Here is a 7,237-nt window from a genome sequence, read left to right as displayed (position 1 = left end):
TGGAGGGTATTCTAGCTTATAGAGGCGATACTTGGCCTATGACCCCCCAGAAGGATCTCTCAAAGGTAAAGATCGTTTAAATGTATTAATTAGGAGAAGGTGCTTTCAAAAAAAACGCAGAAGAGGAGCAAAGAGGAGAGGAAGCTAAGGTGGTGTGCACATCAATAGGCGGATGTATCCAGCTAAATGGCCAAATATAGTGGGATGGATTTCCCAGGCGGACTGATGACGAGGAAGATGGCCGCCAGAGTCTAAGGCAGAGGGACTGGGAGGGTAGGCAGCTTTGAAGAAAAGCTTTAATCTGAACAGCATCCTAGATGGAAAATCGCTTATTTGGTAAGGGTAATAATTATACCATTGTATCGAGTACATTTTTTTCTGTTTTAACGCGCGTCATCTAAGGTCTATTGGCACGCAAACGTTGTTTCATAGTACTGCCGAAAGCGTTCTCCCTTTACCATAAAGTGAGATGTAAAAAGCTCCTAGAAAGAGCAAAAAAGAAATCTAAGAGCCGACAGCTGGATTCGAACCTGGGATCTCCGCATGGGAATGGTATGTTTACATAACACATGCACTAAAAAAAAGTCCAGAACCCTTTAAACAACTAGCAGGTTTCATTATTTGTTACAAAAATGTTTTACAAATTCATTTACATTTTGAATATTGCACATATACACCTCGTAACCTCTTACACTCAGTTAGCAAGTGCAGTGCAAGTCGTTACGCAGGTGAAATCGAAATCTCTCTGACGTAATGTGCTCGATATAATAATTAATACGTAAAAGGGAGCGCTGACAATGGTGGATTTTGGACTGGAGGGTTTAAATGCGATGTATGTTAGTCTGTTTGGCTATAACGTATAGTTTTAATCCGCCCATCTGAGAGCTATTAATGAAATATACAGTTTGTCTTTTGTTGTCGGACTTAAGTGATTGTAAAGGGTTGAAATATGTAGAGGTAAGGATTTATTTGGTTTAATTTGAAGAGCAGGACTAATGTTAATTTATTCACAACTATGCCTATAATAAGGTATCTTTTTTGATTGGATTTTTTTTTTGTACGTAAAACATTAATTTTAGCAATCTTTGGAATAAGACTACAAGCAGAGGAGAACATCATGCATTTCACAAAGAATATTGAACCATTTTCTCTCTTGAATAAATTAAAAAAAAAAAAAAAACAGCCTCTCTGAAATAAGTTAATAAGAGACAGAATGATAAATCTAGTAGAGGGAATTGACTGAAGAACTCTGCTCAGGTAAAAGAGGCTTAGCCTAAGACGGAGATTAAGTCTTCGCAAAGTGGTTAATGCTATTCCACTATTAAATTTAATCATTTCTAAATTAGTTATTTGAGAAAATTATTTAAATTAAATTGGCTTTTAATTAAAAAAGTATTGAGTTTTACAATTAAAGTAGAACTGTTGAAAATATTTTTCGAATAATTGTGTTTGCCGCACTTTATCATTGTAGCAGTAGATATACTTTAGCTTTTCAGATATTCAGCTTAAAGTTTGAAAGTTTAATTAATCTTTTGGTAATTTTATTATCTATTTTAAAGCTCAAAAATTACGTTGTATTGCGTAAAAATGGGACATATGTACTTCAATTTCGTTAATTTGAAATCTCTTGCTGGTCGTAGTTGTAAAAAGTAAAAAAACAATCTTAACAATAATGCGCGGCCCTCTGAGTAGTGGATATTGTAGGTATTTTACAAAGAGTTACGACAAAGGTGGCTTCCGATAGTAAATTTAGAGACTGCTTTTTTTTGTGGGGGATTTCTTAAGAGAATTACTAGCTCAGAAATAGTTGCTCTAAAACGATTCCCATTCCCCTCTACCAGAAGAAAATATTCCTCCACTTCTTTAATAGTACCTATACTATTCAACATGGCTGGCCACTATCTATCTGGTGAGCAAGGCGCCAGTATACCTTCGCGATAAGATTATAAGACAAGGGATAATTACTTCTAAAATTGCCCTTTTTTTATAGGACAGCAAGGCTGTTTTCACTGGCTATCAAGTCCTATGAAGTCTGCTGAAGAGAAGTGTAGAATTGTATAGAAATCATGCTAAGATTTGGTGGACAGTGTAAGGTCATTTTCAAGAAGGTTCTTGTGGAGTTTTTAACGGGACTTGAATCCTTTTGATTCCACCAATGGATGGGTAGTCAACAGGTCGTGGGAGTAGAGATGGTAATAAGTTAACCTCTGGCCATAAGCAGGCAGAAATTTTTTTTCCATAGCTTCTCGCTCAAACTTACTACAGCTTTTTACTACAGAAAGTCCTGACAATAAGTCCAGATGAACTTAGGCCTCATAATAGGGCATTGTAAAAAGACCCTGACAGAGTACTGCCTATTGTACTGTTAAACCAGGAAGAAGAGAAAACGGTGCCAGGACAAAGTGCTTTGAAATCTCAGGGATTGGCTCAGGTTAAGAACAACCCACAGCCTTCATACTTTGTCCAAGTACCTCCCTGAACAGACTGCTAATTTCCCAACAGACCAGTCTAATTAAGCAGGTTGCCACTGGTAGTGTTCAGTACCTAGAGCCATAATAAAACCACTGCAATGGGTAGATTTCTTGTCAACCCTCGTATAGTGTATCTAATCTCCTCTAAAATAAGAAAAAGTCAGTGAAGTAATTGCCTATTTTTTTCAGGCGGGGCTTTACGTCCAACTACCAAATTAGGTGTCGTGGACGGAGGCGACTAGCAAACATACTTTACTGTAAATTTCTTTTATTAACCATTAAATGAGATTCTAGGCCTAGACCAAGGGAATCGAACCCACTAAACCAACAATACATCTTAGCTTTGCGGGTCTAGCCTATAACCGCTCGGCTATCGTAGCGCCTTACAGTATTCGTATGCGTCTAAAAGTATATCTCCAAGCCCATGTAATTACCAAGGTTCGGATTGGTACTTACCGGTTCTTTAGTAATTTTTTACTTACAATAGTTGTTTCCTGCTAAAACTTACAACTCTCGATGAATTTAAAATTCTCAAGAGAGAGAATTTCAGTTCATGCTCTAAACTGTAGTCTATTTTTGGCCATTTCAATCGCTAAACAACTGACAGTATGAAACCCAGAACCAACGATAAATCAATGTGCCACTTTAGAGAACTATTTAAATGACTAAAATGAATCAGAGTGAAAATAGAAGACTGAATCATTCAGAGAAGAGAATGCGGAAATGTTTACGGTGTGTTTGTGTGTATGTGAATAATACAGAAGTTACGAGAAAATAAGAGAATGTGCGAAGTACACAGAAGCTATTTCTCTTCTCATCATTTCCGTCAGCTAGAAAACAACAACAACAATCACATAGCGACAACTGAATTAGAAACCAATTCAAGTTAAGCGTATGCTGTTTCTATGCAGCGTTACCGTGTTCTACAATATGCTCGTCATATACGCAGTAACTTTTCAAGCGTACGCTCTTTTAGCTTGCCACAGTCAGCTAGATCCCATATCTTGCCCCACATACGTACCATACATACAATCATATCTGTATATATAGTGGATATATTGCCGGAAGTTAGTACGATGGGTTGATGTAAAATATTGTAATCTTGTTACGTCACGGTAGTCCAAGCAAATGCACATACACACGCCAATCTGTTGGCCATTTCATGCTCAACACTTTTCAACACATTCCGTTGTTTGTCCCCCTTCTCTTTCACTCATTCCCTCTCACTCTCATGTTCAGCTCATACATACTTTCAGCGCACAAATATTCCACTGGCAAAACTGTATTCTCACTTAATCAGTCCAATAGTACGTACAGGGTGTTCAGCATAAGACTACTGTTACTTCGGGAGGTGATTCTGGGCATCATTTGCAACAAAAAATTCTATATAAACTATGGCTCGATTCGGCTCCGTTTTATAGATATTTTTAATTTTATGTTTTTTCAAGGTACTACTACTTTTTAGCAAACAGTTGTCTACATTTCTGAAACTGCTAAAGCTACAGCAATTTCAGTAAGCTCATTAGAAATAAGATAAAATGCCCTTTTGAATAAGCTAATTTACATTTCAAAAAAGATTCAGTCCCTTCAATCTAAAATACTTCGAACTATTGTACATGCTCCATTTTAGGTCTCCCAACCTGGACTATACACACTGACTTTAACATTCCTTTTATCACCCAAGTCGCTGAAAACACGATACAGAAAACTCCACTTCAGCCTGCAATCTCATATAAATCCTCTAGCTCCAAAATCTTTCTTCAAGAACTCTTCCTGATAACCCGGACAAGACGCCTTAAAAGACATTGATCTCCGTTGTCTTCTCTCTAGTGAAGAGAGCGACTAACAGGCTAAGTTACCACTGGGTAACTTCTCCACTCGTTTTCTTCATTGTTTCTGTTATCACTATTACTTATAGCACCAACGTATCAAAAATAAACGCAAAAAAAAATATATTTTTAAATAATTATATCAAATATTTCACTTGTTGACGACTCACTAGACTTATACAGAATTATCTTACATTCAGATTCAACCTATTTTTTACAGCATTGAAAACTATTAATGTTTTAATCTATTTTTTGTCAATTTATCTCCTACACATCTCCATGTTAGTAAAGTAATAACCCTCTTTTAACTCAGCGGGGAAACAAAAGCGTATTCCGGTGAAATGTAAGTATCAAAAATTAGCACGATAGCAATGCTCCCACTCAGAAGGAGTAAGAATTATTTTTATCTGGAGTACCAAGAACTTGATGTCTTAGACTACAAAATTTATTATGAAAGTTAACTTAAGTTTTTAAGTTCTTTATCAATTCAAGGTTGGTAATAGCTAAGCTTCTTAATAAAGCACGGATGAGTGAGAATAGGGGAGGGGGTGTAGGAAAAACTAGAGCTTAGAATTTAGGGTACATTAAACATATTCAGCTGCTCTATTAGGCCTGTCTCCGAAGGAAATTGTAACACTTAAGTTGACTCCTTCTGGAACATCTTTTACTCCAGTCAAATTTTCAAGCTTATGTTTTTACTTAATTTCTCAATTACATAAATAATTTTAGAAGTTTGAAATAGCTTTCAAGTATTTTTGCAACAATCGTTCTATCCAATCCTACGAAAATACTCTAATTAGATAGAAGTTAAGCTTAACGTAGATGTCCTCTATTAAAGTTAAGTTAGCTCGAAATTGGTGGAAAACATTACACTGTACTAAGTGCATTGAATCGATAAAGTACATTACATCAGATGTATTAAATAATCGATAACCATTAAGTATAATCCTTTTGATGATAAATGCTTTAATATTATGAAAAGTTTCTAACATGTTATTATCATAAGTTCAAAACGTTTTCCTCTATAATATTCAATTTTTATCGATGTCACGTGGGAGCGGGCCAGGCAAAGTTCAAATGTATTGTGGGACTGGATTCCCGGTCTAGGCTTTGGATTTTATCAAATGGTTAATTAAAGTAATTTGTAGTAAAGTATGTTGTCTAGTCGTCTCCGTCCAAGATACCTAATTTGGTAGTTGGACGTAAAGGCTGCCTGACAAACTAAGCATTACTACTTGTTACAACTACTAAAAACCATTGGCTTAAAACAAATAATAAAAAGAAATGATTAAAAAAAACAATCAGTCCCCATATAATATAAAGAAGTGGACTAGCCTCTTCTTCTTTAAAGATCCTGTGGCTGTACAAATCAAAATTGGATTAAAACTAGCAAACTTCATCAAGTTAATGGGATACGCTTCAAGAAAGCTTGACATCACAGCTTCAATGAACTCAAAGTTCCCAGAAAAAAATTCATATCAAACGTGTTGACGTCATAAATCACGCCACAAGTTCCAAAATAAATTGTTTGGCGTCAACAAAAAAATACAGGAATGCATCACCGATATTCTTTCTAATATTGAACAGGTGTTAGAATCGAACATGTACTAAAACAGCCTCTTTGGAGATAAAGGCTTTGCATTGTAACCTCACAAACCTATCTGTTTGCTGGCTTTTCTGGTGCCAGGCGAATCCCTACAGCACCCCCTCTAATCACAGGAATAAATCCCAAAATCTGAGAGGATTCTATGGAGGAGGTGCCTGAATCTTTCTTGAATAACGGCAACATAGTCAGTTAGCATGTATATTTGATATATCCCTTCTTTTCCCAGAAAAATCTGCAAGTACCATCGCGTTCTAAACCCAACTCTTTCAGGAGCCCACTAAATCGATAATGCTCCTTGAGGAAACCCGTCATTCTATGGAATAAAACGGAAGTTTAAAAAAGAAACCCAACTTCACTCCTTTTCAAAAAACCTACTTGAACGGATGTCCTGGAAAAGCGTGTCAAAATAAAAAAAGTTTGGCAAAGTATTGGTTCCTGAAAAGGCAACATAGATTAGATCAACCAGGACCTATCCTCTCTGCAAACGCCAGAAAACTTAGTGTTCTCTTTCCTACAAAAAGCGCGATAAGTTTCAGTCACCAGCAAGCTCGGAGATTTCAAGTTATCATCAAGAAATCATCAAAGAAGAATGTAGTCTTCGTAGAATCATGTTGCCATTCATTCAGTCTACAAGATCGGAGTTCTATTATATTCTCAGTAATGTTATAAATACAAGTATTGTTAGATCAAAGTTGGGATTTCATTAACCAGCGTACCAAACCCTAACAATTTAGGTATTTAAGAATGTAACGAACAATATTTTTATTAAGATAAAATAATTTAGAGTTTAAAGATTTGTAAAAATACTATTCCAAAAGTTGACGTAGTTAATGAACATATGATAAGAGGAATCCCACTAAACTGAGGAAACTCAGGCCCGGGTATGATTCGAGGAACCTATTAGAATGCCAGTTGGTGTAATAGATGGAAGCGAAATTTCCCAACAAAATGACTGACCCGGATAAAAGGGGCATCTAGTTTACTGGACAGAGGAGTTTAGCCCTGGGCAATCTGTCTTGTTCAAAGCGAGATAAACATAGAATTTACCTTAAAGAGCGTGGTGTGGGTGGATCCGCTTTGAATCTACAAACTCTACATATATATATATATATATATATATATATACACTCTAGAACAGTCCAGCGCCCCAGTCCAATCAGATATGTAATTATCTCTAGTAACAGATGACACACTGTGGGTGAGTGTGAGTGTGTAACAACATGACCAATCTTCATTCATCTACTGTCCAATCATTGGTCTACAGTTTCCACAATTTAATATTCAAAATACTTGGTATTTTTTATTTTTTAAATTTTAAGGCGCGCCAATAT

This window comes from Rhodnius prolixus, unplaced genomic scaffold (assembly GCF_049639745.1).
Source record: "Rhodnius prolixus isolate KJV_2025 unplaced genomic scaffold, Rpr scaffold_4, whole genome shotgun sequence".
In the NCBI taxonomy this organism is placed as follows: domain Eukaryota; kingdom Metazoa; phylum Arthropoda; class Insecta; order Hemiptera; family Reduviidae; genus Rhodnius; species Rhodnius prolixus.
Note: the sequence above shows the minus strand (reverse complement) of the source record.